Below are 17,425 nucleotides of genomic sequence, written 5' to 3' on the forward strand. Positions count from 1 at the left end.
CATATGCACTTTCAATAGAAAGCTGTATCAAAATCAAGAATTGTTGAAATGCATTAGGACTGTGTCCCAATCCGTTTGTTTATTGAATTTTTAGATCACCATGATTGATCTGGTATGTAAATGGATACTACGCCGATGACAGTGATAGCCAGTCTAGATCATAGAATGACATGACACTTTCTTTATCATATTAGAATGAAGGTTATTGAAGGAGTAACTGCTTCATCGTGTGTGTCAGTGTGATGGAAACGATACGATGGTTCACCTTGAAGTAAAGTGCATCTGAACTCTAATCCTGTTGGCTTCTAACATGATTCTTGATCCTTTATTCATCCCCTACTTACCACTACACCCTAATTTCGTGTTTGGATTGAAATCTTCCCGACTGACCTCCTCTTTTTTGAGTAAAAAACTAACTTGATCAAGAGTTAAGGACCACGATTAAAATCATATGGGCGTCACAATGCATATGAATATTCAAAACCTCCAATGAAAAACAAATGTAATAGCTCTCCTTTAAGTACCGCGAACCTCCGCTCGATGGATGACCTCTAGGTGACGTCAAACGTCAACGGCGACGTCCACGTTCAAATACCTGTCATCGATCTCACCGTCATAACGTGCTTTGCTAGACCAAGACAGTATAGACTGTGTGAAGGCCACGGTGCTACGTTCTAAATGTCGTGCTTAATTAGAAAAACTTGGAGGAGGCCGCATAGAGGTGAGTTACGCACTAACAATTGAGTAAATCGATCTTTTGATGAACGTGGTTACATGTAAAGCCTTTGCAAAGGATTGTACTGTTATTGCGCAAGCACTCAACTTCTCAGTGCTTTGACGTGGAGGTTATCCAAGCTGTCAAGTCCACAGGCGCTCGAATAGCAGCGTTGAAGTTTTAACACTCCTGATCCCAGTCCGAGCGCCAGTGAGATAGACCTGCCTGAGTCGATAGACATAACTTGTGCGTACAGCCTGCGAAGTCAACCTCGCTTTTAGGGGTATGTTTTACTGGCGTACATCTACCATAACAGCCTCAGGTAGGCCAACAAGCTTGTGACTGAAAACTGCCATTACTGTACAGGGTCATACATATATAGAGAATTTGCAATCATACTTTCACGGGACCTTCATATCATACGAAGAAGGACCTCCAACGGTGAGCACTGCCATGCAACGTTCTAATAGAGAAACCAGGGTCTCTGAACGTTTCAGTCACAAAACATCTCGGCTTCTCTCATTGTTGTTTTCGATTGTCTCTTTTCATACCATCGCATAACATTTGTCCTGTTTAATGATTGGGGAACCTCCTAGGCTGGTCGAATTAATCGATAACGTAAGTGACCAAAGGTTATCCGTCTGCAGCTAAAATAAAATGGTTCCAGTTGAAGGGAATTCCCTGACGACTGCTACACGTTTGAACAGTAATCTATGACTTCAAATAGTATGATAGAAGCAAATTGGCACAATTTTATCATTTGATTATAGTTACAATGATGCAGTCATTGAACGTCAATGATGACTATGAAGTTGACGTGTCCTCTTTTCCAAAGCTACATTAATGAAGTAATGCCTAAATGCCGACTGTTGTAGATTTTCCACCACATGCTAATAGTTCCTCTTTCAAGAAAGTCTCTTTTAATGCTAAAATTCTGTCTGTCTCAGCGCTTTTTCCATCATATTTGGCTTAATCTTAAACCATCTTATTGTAAATCGCTATGTGCCTTATCGGCAAATAGGAATTTAATAGAGTTTTAAACTTTGCACACCAATGAAGTGTAGGTAGTAGGTCATGACATTCAAGTCACACAACCTCTTGGACATAAAAAACGAAAAAAACAGATAATACAAAATACCTTATACTAAAGCTGTAATGAGTAGGTAAGGCCGCGTTCAAAAAAGGTGAGGGATGGGAGGGGGGCTGGAGGAAATGCGATTGAAATCTTATTTTTTTCAGATCCCCCTCAATACCCTAGAAAGATTTCAAGTCCCCCATCTAGATGATCAAAAATTTTCAAGTCCCCAAATTACCATATAGCCGTCGTTATTAGGAATGCACGCAGAGTAAAAATACACATTTATTGTGTAGTTCTGCACGGAGATGTTCAACACTACCTCTTATCAGCAGGTTGTAGAGCCATATTCCTAAGGCAAGTTCTTAAATTGATTCATTTTTAAATACATTCGTGGACTTTTTGGATTTCTCAGTCTAAGCCAACTTGAGTTTACCCCACTCTAGCAAGGTCAATAGCACCAGCTGAAGAGCACACAATGACAACCATGAGAGAGTATGAACATTGTGAATTCCTGGCTACATTTTACCAAAGTGTAAAAAACTGAAAACAGTGATCTACCGAGAAAATATTTTTTCAATTTCAGAAATTATTGGTGTAATAATGGCTAATTTGGTAAAAAATAAATGATTCCATTTAGTCACACTTTTTTCATTTAAATTAGAGTCTTTACAGTTCAAAAGTTTACTTTTGTGTTATTGTACAATGAAATGAAAAAATTTCACTCACTGCATGAAATGAATGGTTTTATATATTAATTTTAAGTGATTTGAGAAAAACTGAAATTTCATCGTACATTTGTATAAAACCAAGGATGGTGACCCCATCTTTTTTTTTCTAATATTTGATTTTACTCTATTATATGTCAAAATTCAAAAATCAATAGTAGCCATTGAACCTCATAGTCTTCTATGTGTTGCTCTCTGGTCTGATCTTGTATACATGTATCTTTCACTGTCAATTGAGTGTCCTATGACCCAAACTCTTCTATGACCCAAACTCTTCTTAAACTACATCAGAGTCAAAGCTATCACCGTCACTGCCGACATGCAGTGACAGTTACACTGCCCGTAGGCGGTAGTAGGGCAGTAGCTGTATTAAATATTTTGTATTTTGACAATATTTTTGTTCAGTTTATACGACTGCGTTCTTGGTCTAATACCTACGGCATGTTGAGCTGTCCACTGAGTATTCAGCTTACCAACACAGCCTACATGTAAAGTGCATTTGTACCATTGACAAAGAACTTTCAGTCTGAACTTTAATTCAATTATCACCAATATTTAGACAAACGGGCTTTGTTGGCAAACTGTAAATTGTGTTTTTCAGCATGCTGTAGTGGGACACCAAAAACTGTATTTGATACATTGCGTAGAAAATATTGAAAAAATTATCAACAGTTGCAGCTCTGCCCCATTACAAGGCCAACTTGTTGTTTTCACGAAGATTTACTAACATTCATACATTTTTAGATTTTTTCGAGATTAAAGTCATAAAATGCAACAAAACGCTTCTAAATTTTGTTTAATTATTACTACAACCATTGGACGACATCAAAATGTTGGGAACCAAAATATTTTCAGCCCCCTCCCCATATGCAGAGCAAAACTTTCAAGTCCCCTCGACTACCCCAAGAATTCCAGCCCCACACCATTTTTGAACGCAGCCTAATGTGACTATTCACGTTCAAATCCCCTAAAAGTTTAATTTCCTTGTACCAATGTTTCTGTGATATATACTAAGTAGAATTAACATTTCATTGATGTTCTCATATTATAGAGTGTTTGGTCTTTTCCCGCGACATGACAAAACTGTATGTCTATAAACGTGAGATAATTTTATCTATCGATGCACTTTGAGATAAAATTAGACACGTTAAGATGATAAAATCGGTCAACTAATGCTGTACCGTACGTCACACCACCACAACCACCACCACTACCACCGACGACAACAACACCACCACCACCGTCAAACAACAACAACAACAGAATGGTGTGGCAAGACAGTCTCTCCATAGCATCTGTATGCATTTTACACCGGATGTATACCAGTAGCACTCACAGTTGTCAGGGATATGTAGAATTACGTTTTATATATACTTCACACATACATGCACCCACAATTAAGGTGATGTGCTATGAAAATTTAGGGGTTTTCACATATTCTACAACACTAAGGCGATACCGAAGAATTCAACTTGCTAAGCACCGGTTGCTAGGGGTAATTTCCAAAACCAATCAAAATGCAAAGTTTTCATGGTTTTCTTTGCATAATAAAGATTTACAGAACCATACGATTCCAAAAGACGCAAGTTTGTCGCACGATTGGTCAGTGACGTCACAAATACAAATTGTCACAGCTCTGTTTTAAAACGTTTCAGCTCCTACAAATTTGCACCAAATTTTCCAAAATTTCAGAATTTAACACACAAGATACATGTTTAGAGCCCCCAGCATGGATTAGGTTATCTGTCACAGGTACAAACGATTTTTAAACAGGGTGTCATTTTGTGAAATTGTAAGGGTTTTACGGCCATGTCACATAAACGGTCCGGAATTTTTAGAAACGCATGCTTATCTATATTCTCGTGTATGACTTCAATAATCCTACCAAAAGTCAGCTGAATTAGTAGTTGAAAGATTTTGAGCATTTTCAAAATACAAGGAGTTGAAAATCTATAGAAAACAACGGAACGGTAAGATTTTGCACGTGCAAACATGCGCGTTTGGAACGTTAGCAACCAACGCGAGCATTGAATCCTTCGGTGTCGCCTGAATGCTGCAACTACGACATTGGCATCCCATTTTGAAAAAAAAACCACAAAACAAAACAAAACAAAACAAACCGTTAGACAGGTATTGAGTACAGCAGCTTTGGCTTTTGCTCTTTTTTATACTTTGCATATATATAACCTGTACCGGCAGAGGCAAGTTCTCTGCTGTGACATCAAAAGTTCTATCACACAACTCCAGAGAAGCGTCAAACGTCCAACGTACCATTGCTGATATCATTTTATCCAGGCTGATATTACTGTCGCTGAAAAGATGTCCTCTCGTCAGGAAAAGATGGATACCTTTAACAATGCTGGCATATCAAAATATTATTCTCAATATCGACCGGCATATCCAAACGTGCTCCTGGAAAATATCATTAATTTCCTTGGACAGAAGGTAAGTTCACATTCGTCAGGTGAGATTTCAGTAATTAAGCCTAAATGTTGAATTGGATGAAAAATTTCATTTTGTCGTTAAGTATGCATTTAAATCCATGTAAACAAATTTACACAGCAAACTATTTTCAATGATACCTCTTCTAGTGCATTACTTGAATCCCGTGTGTGATCAATAAGTAGAATATAGGAAGGGTTTATTTTGCAACAGGATGCCAACACTTTTAGGAGACGGTGTGGGATAAGTCTCTTGAATATAGACGGTTAAAAGCCATGCTAAATATCCCCGTCCAGATTTTTCAGCCGTTACTTACCTCATTTATTTTAAATGTGGGTGATAAGATCATTGCTGTATACCATTAAGCATTTAAAAGAAAAACAACATTTATCTAGCTTAATGAAAGTGTCAGTGATATTTAAATAAAAACATTGTTGTACGAACTGAAGTTCTTGTGCGATCAGCTCACGCAGAATATCCTATCTGCGTAATTTTCCTCTTGTCCAGTTTCTTCAGCTTCGGTACCTGTCCACAAGTCAGAACTTTGCGTTCTATAGTACGTTACATACAAAAGTAACTTTGTTTGGCAAGTTTTACCAGCCCGTTTAGGCGTTTTGAGCCACCTGTCTAAATATCAAGGGCATTGTCCATCGACAACGTACCCAACAATTAATAATAGACAAGTTATTATTGGTCAATCAGTTACTGATTATATGATTGGTCCATGCCAAATTTCCCTGTAGGATAGCTTTATATATGTATAAGAAGGTTCCGCAAACCTTTCTTCAAATCTTGTAAATGCAGCAGAATGCAAATCAAAGTTGATATACAGTTCAGAATAATAACCTAGAGATATTTTACTTTGGTAGCTTTCACAGCCATACACACTGGCGGTAGATGTAGCCTGTGGTACAGGACAGGGAACACGTCTCCTTGCTGATCACTTTCCTCACGTTCTCGGTATAGACATCAGTTCTACACAAATTGCAGAAGCAAAAGCAACAGAAACGTTACCAAATGTGAGCTATCAGTAAGTCTCTGTAAACCACTTGTCATATGTTTATGAAAGCCAGTAAGTTACATTTTCGAGAGCAAAATATCGTGTGGTGCGCGTAACTTATCATGTGCTCACGAGAAAATTTGTATTACGCTCACAAGAAATAGAGAGATTTTTCTACTCACAAGGAACTATCTTGTGCGCATTAAATAAATTTTGTTTGCTTTTGAATATGTTCTTTATGGTTTTCATATATGCGTATTTGTAAGGAAGAGTTAAAAAGTACTGGTTTAATTCAAACTCAGCTGGATACGGGAGAGGCTAATTTAAATATTCAGCCCAACACCTGCACAAAAAATCAAACGCTTGATACGCGGTAGAGAATGCACACCTGTAGTACATTAAACACAAACAAAGGGAACTTGCACGCACAAATAATTATGAACATGATTATAGTGCACTTTTCTGTGGATGAGAACAATGAATCATCTGTATGGAACATAGTAAAGTCATGAAGTATTGATAATTAGACTGTATCAACATGCATTTATAGGGTTGGTGCTGGAGAAAAACTACCTTGTGAAGCAAACAGCGTGGACTTAGTAACAATCGGCAGTGCCATACATTGGTTAGAAGATTTGGAAGTATTTTACTCCGAGGTTGACCGTGTGCTGAAACGAGGAGGTTGTCTGGCTGTGTATAGCTACACAGTTTTAGATATCAACTTGTGTTTTCAAGACAAAACAGAATCAATCACTCAACTTTACAAGGAGGTATGTGCATCATTGTTTTATACCTGGTAGTCTCACTGAGGATATAGTGGTCATGCAGCTTATACAGATAGAAGTAATATTTGAATCAAAGGAATTCAAAATTGTACATCTATTTGTCTCCAATAGTCTCAAAATCTTGCCAAACATACAAAAAGAACTAACTGTTCAGTGTTAATATTCTAAAGGTGAAAGCAATGTGTTTAGGACCATTTCGAGGTACTGATATAATCATGTATAATCCGTCATTCAGGCGAGTTTCTGATGAAGACTCAGCTCCACTCTAAGCAAGACGAATCGTACCGGATAACTGGCAATATTGCTTGTCTGCCATTGTCCGTCAACTTTGCACTTTTGTAGTAAGACTTCTGATCAGAAAACACATGTATTTAGTTTATGTGAAACTTTGGGTGACCTGACCAATGTTTGTTTAAAAAAGATGATGAAATTCAACAATCATAGTTTTACTTTCGTTTTTCTTCGTTGGTCAAAGCCCCTTCCGCTCAAATACAAATTGTCCGAGGACTTTCAAATGCAGAATAATTTGTACATTACATGTTAGCTGAAATTGCTTCAAAGATCATCTTTATTTCCAATACTCATCCTTAGATACCAAATTTGGCATGAAGCTCTTCAGGGATGACCTAATGATACAGTTTTATACAAATGACATTACACTCATTACACTCAAATTCGATCAAAACTAATCGGCCAAGGTGTTGTTTTAATCGACATGTGTCAGTAATTTTTACATCATTAACACAGCAGGGCTTGATGTGGTCTTGTTTACATTTTTAATCAGCTACATGCTCTCAGTCTCACAACACACTAGGGCCACTCCATACAAGTCAGACAGAGAAGCATAAACAAATCACCAGGCTTTGCAATGTCATGTATGTTTCTTTTCTATTCCTGATGAACAAGAGAAAAACATACCGTTGAGTCCCATCAGGAACTTCACAAATATTTTGAGCATGTAACTTTTATATGATACTGGTCTAGCCGGTCAATTCCCAAAGCTACCTGAATTTTCATGCTCACTTGTTCAGAGTTTTGCAGCTTGATCGAATTTGCAGCTTCCTACCATAGCTCTTGTGAAACACATTTGCATAAAATGTACACATGCCAATTTTTTTAAAATTCTTCAGCTACAGGTCTTCAGAAATCATTTTTAAAATATTGGCCGGTAAGCACCGTGTTATGTGCAGGAAAACAAAAAGAAGTGAACTGAAAATAATACACTGCAAACTTCGAATGACACATTATCATGGAAATAGAGTATAATGGGCTTACAAACCTAAAAAAATTTTCAGGTAGTGTTGGGACCAAGCAAATCACACTGGAACACAAGTCTCTTTCACGCAGGCCTATTTAAGTATCTGTTCACTCATTATCAAGACCTGCCGCTACCGTATGGAGACAACTTAAGGTAAGAATTCATGTTTAAATTGTCGTCCAAGCAGGCTGAAGATCATTTACACTGAGAGAGTACAATGTGTAACAGTATCATGTAGCCATTTCTAATTGAAAGAAAGAATGTGCACGTGTGCCAACAGCTGGGACAGAATAGACGTATATCATTTAGGACATAAATTTGTGTCCTAAACCCCAGCGTCGGTCACGTTGATTGGTAGGTCTTATGTTCCTATGCCCCATTTGCGTTCATTCATTGGCTGCTTTTATGTCCTCAAGTCTCATTAATATTTACTGTTCCGAATCCAGTTCATTCATTGGCTGCCTTATGTTCTTGTCCCTGCCTCACTTTCGGGTGTTCCTTGTCTCGTTCTGCCATGTGCTCATTATTTTTTATTACTGTAACGCATCTGCGAGCCTAGGCAATCATTACCAGACAACTAGAGCGTGGTCACAAGGTTTGTGAAGACATATTTGTCTTCACAAACATTGCGACTACGCTCTACCTGTCTGGTAATGATTGCCTAGGCTCGCAGATGCGTTACAGGTTACAGTAATGAGCACATGGCAGAGTGAGACAAGTAACACTAGAGAGTGAGGCAGGGACAAGAACATAAGGCAGCCAATGAATGAACTGGATTCGGAACAGTAAATATTAATGAGACTTGAGGACATAAAGGCAGCCAATGAATGAACGCAAATGGGACACAGGGACATAAAACCTACCAATCAACGTGAGCGACGCTAGGGTTTAGGACACAAATTTATGTCCTTAATGATATACGTCTTAAAAGACATTTAATTTACTCAATCTGTCATAATGACAACTATTAAGACAGACCTCGACGTGTCGAAAACCTTTAGAAATTCGATCTGAAAAACTCATATCTGTCAGATGAGTTTCTGTTCCCTGTCGTAACCTGGCATTACTACGACAAGGTACAAGTTAAACCCAGAATGACGCTTCTCTGGTATTTGATTATCAATTACACCAAAGTAACATGTAGTCCAGTCAAAATACGAAATGACCCACCACAGATTGCAACAGAATTTATTTTTTCACTATTCACCTCAGAAAAACCCATATAAAAACATATCAAAAGTCTTCCAAAATCGAAGGATTGAAAACCGCCTAATTTGCATAAATCCAAAATGGCCGCCCCGGTATTATAGGTTCAATGTTTTTGGCCACTTACTGCCCGACATTGGTCCGATTTTGAGAATTTTTTTTATTTCCATATACCTTGTACATTGTTATGATATTTTAGACATGTTTACGATAATTCCATTGTTATTTTTACAAAACAGGAACATAAGTCTGAAGTTTACGGTAAAACAACGGTATTCTCACACACTATGTCTTCTAATCAATACTTGTTTCACGATTTTATAATGTACAAATGTCTGTAATGTTAATAAATAAATACATAAATAAATCAATAAATAAATAAATAAATAAATAAATAAATAAATAAATACACAAGGAGTGGAACAATGCCTAATTTGCATAAATCCAAAATGGCCACCCCGGTATTATAGAATCAATACTTATGACCATATTTTGCGCGATATCAGTCCAATTTGGACATTTTTTTTATTTTCTAATAAATTGTACATTCTCTTCTAATTTCCAACAATTTTAGGGCATTTCCAATTGTAGTTATTGATAAAACAGGCACACAAGTCTGAATTTCAGGGTAAAACAATGGTACACACACACACACACACACACACACACTTCACCTTCCAATCAATACTTGTCTAATTTTGCAAGATGCTAATGTATATGGTGTGAAATATATAAATAAATTGAAAGCAATCTCAGTATAACTAATACAGAATATGTATCCATTTTGTTTTTGGTTGTTAATTTGCCAATAACCTATTCCCTAATTCGCATCATAAGCCACCGGCTGAACTTACGCATTGTTTAGAACATTCGTTCTATAAAAAGTTGGCGGTTTAGTCATATCAAACACAGTTAATATGGTTTGAAGGCTAGTTATATCTAGTGTGGTGATATTGTGTACCAGGTACACTGGTTGTCACCACAGTTGTGAAACTCAACATGGGGTTCAATACTAGCTTGTAATTGTAAAATTACCAGTTTACCAAATGCTGTTTATTTTACCCCAAATTGTAGATGAACAGCCGTGCCTGAATTGACAGGGTGTGCCAGCGCGGGAGAGCCGAGCAAAGGGAGAGGGGGTTTAAAGTCTCCTTGAAGGTGTACAGATCACAAGGGAATCAAAAAGTATTGGTAGTAAAGGGAAAGCAACTCCACACATCGTTCATATTTGGGTTGTTTGTGTTTTGTGTATGATATTGTGTATAATATAAGTGTATATCATGTTTGGCTGTTTTATGTAAAATGTTGCTTAACCATGGCGAGACGTACCGTTATCTACGTGTCTTGTGTTAATCCGCACTGGAGCGGAGAGATTGCTGCGACACTACGATCCTTTGGCGCTACGTTTCGAAAACAGAGTTTTCTTCATCAGTCGCTTAAAATTCATTTTTGATTGGTGAGACGTGTTGAATGGTTGATTGTTTTTATTTGGTAATATGTTGTTCCACTTACGTTTGTTGTTCAAGTAGGGAAGCTAGAATGTCTACTGTTTGATCTCGTTGTGTTTGTGTAGGTTTGTGTGAACCTGAGTTTGAGCTATTGTAGTTTTTGTGAAGTCTGGCGCTTATAAGTGTGTCGCCTATATTTCTGTTCCTTCTATATGCGATTATTGGTTGGTTTTGGAACAGTTTTTTAGTGTTTCGTCTTTTTCAAGTTCACTCCAGTTTTCTGTCAGGGCTTGCTTGATTTTTGTCGTTTCTATGTACGGGCTATATGTTGTTATGAAGACTATTGTATTGTTGGTGGCGTTATTTCTTTCTTTTTGTTGTTCAAGCAGTCTTTTTCTGCTTTTATGATGTCTCTCTGATAAATGCGTTCTATTTCATTTTTTGGTATTGTCGGTCTTGTAATTTTTCACTAAATTGTGTGACTTTCTGTGTAAAATCGGTATCGTTGTTACATGTCCTGATGTATCGTAATGTTTCACCTTTGATCAGACCTTTGAATGTTGCTGTCGGATGGCATGAGTTTCTTGTAAGAATTGGAATGTATCTGTTGGCTTTGTGTGTGTCTTGATATCGAGAATATTCTCTTTGTTGTATCGACGACCTTTGTAGATAGGTCTAAATATGTGATTTCTTGAGAGGAGCTTTCTTGAGGAGCTTTCAATGAAATTTGAAAGTAGGATGCATTTTGTCGATGTTTGATATGAATTCATTGAGTTCGTGTTGTGTTCTGGTGAAAATCAGAAAACATCGTCCCTGAACCTCAGCCAGGTCGATATTTGTTGTTTGTGTTTCTGTATTAATCTCGTTTTTGTCTCGTGAAATGTAATATCTGCTATTTCTGGAGAAGGCGGGGACCCCATCGAGTATCCCCATATTTACCGGTAGAATTCATCGTTGAATTCAAATGTGTTGTTTTTTTAAGATTATGTCTAGCAGAACTTATACGTGTTTCGTTGGTGGTTGCTTGATTATGTTATTGTTTGATGGTCTTTCCTGATTTAATGCTTTGCCAACTGATTCAATTGCCTCATCATGTGGTGTATTCATGTACATGTCGCTTTAGCCAGAACTTTGATCGTCTCAATTTTCCGTAAAAAGTCTGTTGTCTTTGATGTATGTTGGTTGGTTCTTGACGATTTGTTTGAGAAAATGGTCAATGAATACTGATATGTGAAATGTTTGACTGGAGCATCCACTTATGATTGGCCGTCTTACAAACATGGCTCCTTGTGGCGGCATTTGTGTATTTTCGGTAGAAGGTACCAAAGTGGTGTTCTTATTTTTCTATTGACTGGATTCAAATATTCATATGTGTGATGGTCAATATGTTTTTCATTGTACATTTCTGTTGTGAGATTGTGTATGTCTTCTATTGTATTTTTTGTGTCATCTATTGCCAATTTTGTGTAGTATTGTTGATCGTTAAGTTGACGTTGGCATTGTCTTATGTAATCATCAGTGTTTAAAATTTGTGTCCCCCGTCCTTTATCAAAGAGTTCGATGGTTATGTTCTTGTTTTTTGATAGCGTTTTCAACGCTACGTGTCATGTTGTTTTTTGTGTTTCGAATAGGTGTGTTAACAATAGCCAATTTTGTCGCTTCCAAATAATTTTCTAGTCTTGTGTTCTCGGTTGTATGTGGGATCCATTTACACTGTAGAGTTCATTTTGAATGGGTGTGTACGGTCTGTTTGTGTCTCATGATATATCGGAGTCTCATTTTACGAATGCATTTTTATGTCCCCTAAGGACGATATGGTGTGGGAATGAATTTTAAGCCTTTGCTAAGTACGTTGATTTCAATGTTGGTGAGTTTGTGTGTCGATAGGTTCTTAATGAATCTGAGATTGTTGTTTGATACAGTGCTCAATTTTGTTCTATTGCGACGTTTCGTTATTTTTGTCATACTATGATTCTTGTTTCTGTGTTTCATTTTTTTAGCTTTGAACTTGGTCATACTAAGACACAATACAAAGCTGTCTCCGGCCATTCTGTCTCTCTCTAACCCGAACCTATCTCCAAGTGTGTACCCCAGAAAATCTGTTTTCGAAACGTAGCGCCAATGTATGTAGTGTCACAGCTGTCACAGCAATCTCTCCGCTCCAGTGCGGATAAACACAAGACACGTAGATTACGGGTACGTCTCGCCATGGCTAAGCAACATTTTACATAAAACGGTCAAACATGATATACACTTATATTATACACAATATCATACACAAAACGCAAACAACCCAAATAAGAACGATATGTGGAGTTGCTTTCCCTTTACTACCAAAGACGAAGCAACAACTGATGAATAATTTTGTCTTTCTTGTCTTTCTTTCTTATTTATTTATTTATTTATTTATTTATTTATTTATTTATTTATTTATTTATTTATTTCACATTACAGACATTTGTATCGTATAAAATGAAACAAGTATTGATTACAAGACATAGTATGTGAGAATACTATTGGTTTACCGTAAAATTCAGACTTATGTTCCTGTTTTGTAAATAATAACGATGGAATTATCGTCAACATGTCTAAAATATGAAGGGAATGTACAAGGTATATGGAAATAAAAAAATTATCAAAATCGGACCAATATTGGGTAGTAAGTGGCCAAAAGCGTTGAACCTATAATACCGGGGCGGCCATTTTGGATTTATGCAAATTAGGCGGTTTTCCACTCCTTCGATTTTGGAAGACTTTTGATATGTTTTTATATGGGTTTTTCTGAGATGAATGGTGAAAAAATAAATTCTGTTGCAATTTGTGGTGGGTTACCCCCTTTTTTGGCATAAAATGACTGGACTAATGTTGTGTTTTCAAACTTATCCTTCAAAGTCTCCAGCATAATTCTCGCTTGCATCCCACACCCGAGAAAAACCTCATTCCGAGGGCCAAACAAAGCTAGCTGCATCTTAAATCAATCACACTTTTTTCTCATCCAATCAGCCACTGCATCGTTTGAAAAGTGTTCATATTCATACTATATTCATAAAAAATGCTGTGATACCATAATTTTTATCACAGTCATGCTCGCATACACACGGCGTATTTAATGCTCCGATTTGTGCTGCCTCTTGAGGTATCTTCCGAAGCTCTCTCCCCGTATTTCCCATTTGGATGCTACTTCCAATATGAGAATTCTCCCTATCTCACTCCCTCATCATACCCAGTCCTGGCCTTTCATGAAAATGCCGGTATGAGCAAAGGTTGACACCTTTCAGTTTCGAGCTCAGTACTACATCAGTATTTTATTTGTGGCAATTCTACCCGTACGAGCGAGATTATCCAAGACCTCAGTTATCACACATATGAAGCAGATTACATTAAGCTTAAATTATCACTTTGTTATTGACCATGGAGATAAAAAATATGAAAACTAAATGAGATATTCATGATGAGTGTTCCCACTTTTGACTGTTTTAATCTTTTGGTTCTGCAGGCTGGATAACATGAAAATAATTGATGACATGACAGTTGCTGATCTGATGGGATACACAAATAGCCTCTCACGTTTTGCAAAGTCTAGTAAATCTAGTGATAGATACATACTTCTACAGGAACTTCAAGAAAGGTGTGTGCATGTGCAACTATATAGATGGAAATCACAGCTGTGACTGTCTATAGATTATAGTATGCTATCAATTTTCACTAAGTGTTGTTGGTCCGGTCAATTTGGTTGGACTGTGTTCCGGTAAATACCGATTGACGGCAACAAATTCACACTTGAAAACTTTGCTGCAAATTCTTCGTTTGCTACTACTAAGTCAATTGCCCATCAACTCATTGGTGCCTTGAAAGACAGGGTCAGGAAACCTTATACGAAGTCAAAATTAAAACTGAAAAAGGTAAAGTTAGGTTCATGCACTCCTGCGCATGTCATAAGTCGACTATTTTGAATAAACGTAAAGTTTGAAAACAACGTTGTCAGTTTTCCCAAGAAATATCAAGAATACGCTAAAGCTGCTGTTCAACGCGATTATGTTAAAGTGCGCCCTCATTCTCCCGTTGATGGCATACCAGTTATCTGGTCCAACATGTTCTTTGAGATTCAGATACTCCCTGTGAACAATTAAATTTACACAAAAACTTTATGTGCAATTAAGAATGATAACCATATGTTCAACTAATACGTTCTCTTTCTCTTTTTAATTGCAGAATAATATCAATTTTAGATGTCTCTACCACAGCGGACAAAACATTTCTCAAGAGAGAGTTACCATTATTTCTCTGCATGTCACGCAAACCAGATCAAACAGAAGAGGCATGCCTTGTGTAGCAAATGGAAGCATTTAAAATCTCTTGGGCTGGGAAGACAACTCAAAACATGCATTTAAATTCACACAAGAAGTTAAACTTTAATGTTTGGGACAGTAGAGTGAGTAAATGTGTCTGAGTATTTCACTATCTATCAATAGAAGTGTATTAATATTTTGTAGTTCATTGCCAGGTTTCCTTCTTGAGAAAATTGAAAATTATTCCCATTCTTTTTCAAAATTAAAATGTTATCTGCTGAGAAATCTTGCCAGTGATGTTTGATAAAAAAGCTGCACATTTCACATGCAAATGTTGAAATGAAATACAGGAGTGGTGGTTTGCCCACCCTTGTACTGATAAGGAGACAAATGATTCTTGACCACACATAGTCCGGTGTTGTGTTCTTGTATGGCATATAGGTCTAAAATCTGAAGCATAGGTCTCTCCATAAAAGAACAAATATCAAACAAATACATATGACCCATATACTTTTTTCCATACATATCTATTTAATAGACTACTGTAAATTTACATAATGCTGTTATTATATTGTTAGCTTATCATCGTATACAAAATCTGGTTTACATATTAATTTTCAAAATATATTTAAAAAATAAAATATCATCATAAACACAGTCATTTCATCTTGTCTGTTTTTCCATATGTTTACGGGTATACTGACGGATACACAACAAAGGCCAATCACCTGCGTCTTTATGCAATTTTCATTCACAAAATATGGTAACATCATTAAAGGGCTAGTAATGTTAACTTTGAATGATTTTTTTCATTATTTTTATTTCATATGCCAGTTGCAAGTTCTTATGCTACTCCAAAAAATGTTGAAACACTCACTTGTTAGCTTTTTCAACATAGCGTCTATACGTTTAAGATGCACGGTTCTTGTTTACATTTGAATTCTAGTCCAGACCAGAATTCACTTGTCAACAATAACATGGCAATGCAGTCTACACATGTACAGGCCAAGTAGACAAAGTGAATAATGTGCATATCAACATGCTTTGGGGAGTTGAACAAGAAATTATGGTTGACATTGAAAACAACAATAGTGGGAAAAATTGTCAAATTTTAGCATTACTGAATCATACAACCTGCAATGCTCCAGGGCCTATATTTTACACAAACTGGCTCCAAAGTTCAGCTATTTGAACAATATAAGCCAACTCAGCATTAAAATGTCCAACCTTTGCTGACATGTTGAAACACTGGGCAAATTCTACCTACAATTTTATTAAAAGTGTCCCCATCAGAACTGTAATGCTTTTACCCAAATAGTAGTTCCTGAAGCCAAACTTCATTGCAGTTTTGTTCAGTGATTACAGAAGGATGACATTATCACACTGGGTAGACATCTCACGTCAAGATTCCATACCAATGTTTGCCATCATTTTCTTGGGTGAATCATGAGAGATCATTTTTACGTCAAAATTAGGAGATACTTATTTCTACAGAGTAGACTTCTGATATTCAGGAAAACATAAATGTTAATTTAGAAACAAATTGTTATGATTTTGTGAAAGGGTACAGATATTGTGTTTTTAACAAGCGGTGGTTGCAAGAGTACAGTTTTGGTATCCACATAAATGTGTATTTCTGTGATTTTATGACTATATGATCACATGACGACAAAACTCTGTTACACAGACACTTGTGGCATCATAGAAATGCCAATCAATGTGGCCACTTTAACATAACTTAATATCCCACCACATGGATTTCAATGCCCTTCAAAGTAAACTACCATTTCAGAATCTGTACTTGTGCTTTTAATTTCCTTGAAATATGAACATTACCTGGGAAATCTGAAAACAGATTTTCAAATGTCCTTGTTTACACATATTTTTGAAAGGAATATTTGAAATGCTGCCAACATGTATTCTTCAGTAATCATGGCAAAACTGAAAGTGTTTACAAAGTCTTTATAGAATGAGAATATCCCAGGTTGAAAGAGCCATACATCACTCAAGGGTGCTCTCAATTTAGAGAGCGCCCTCAAGTGACGGATCTTTCAGTCTAATGCCGCCCGTGAGTGAACCATATAGTACAATATGAAAAAGATGTTTGGATCATTGAAAGCAATTGCTACTGAATGCACAATGGAAGCCTTCAGTAATACCTGTACCTTTATACTTTTATATTCTTTAAGCAAATCTCTTTTAAAGTTCATATAACTTCCTGGAAATATAACTTCATGAAATTACTTCTATAATTCATGATCTAGCTTATTAAAAAATGCTGATTTTGGATAAGTTTTCTGGAAAATTCATATTGAGGTAAGTTTTCATTTGTAAAAGCTGATCAGCAGATTGCAAATTGACAGGTGCTGTCTAATTTGTGAAACACTCATTTTGTGGATTTTGTTCTTGCTAGGAGTTAGTTAAATAAAAAAACAGTTGCTGCATTGAACCTGACTTTCACTTCAGTGTGCTGTTGTTT

General features: G+C 36.7%; 1 long non-coding RNA gene across 1 annotated transcript; it reads left to right on the forward strand.

Moving 5' to 3' along the window:
- The first annotated feature begins 799 nt into the window (after positions 1-799).
- LOC139140740 (uncharacterized) lies at positions 800-15,603 on the forward strand. Its single transcript, XR_011554058.1, has 5 exons — positions 800-1,037; positions 6,511-6,730; positions 8,041-8,156; positions 14,154-14,285; positions 14,870-15,603. It is a non-coding gene; the product is annotated as an uncharacterized lncRNA (long non-coding RNA).
- The last annotated feature ends 1,822 nt before the right edge of the window (positions 15,604-17,425 follow it).

Source organism: Ptychodera flava, chromosome 1 (assembly GCF_041260155.1).
Source record: "Ptychodera flava strain L36383 chromosome 1, AS_Pfla_20210202, whole genome shotgun sequence".
Classification (NCBI taxonomy): Eukaryota; Metazoa; Hemichordata; class Enteropneusta; family Ptychoderidae; genus Ptychodera; species Ptychodera flava.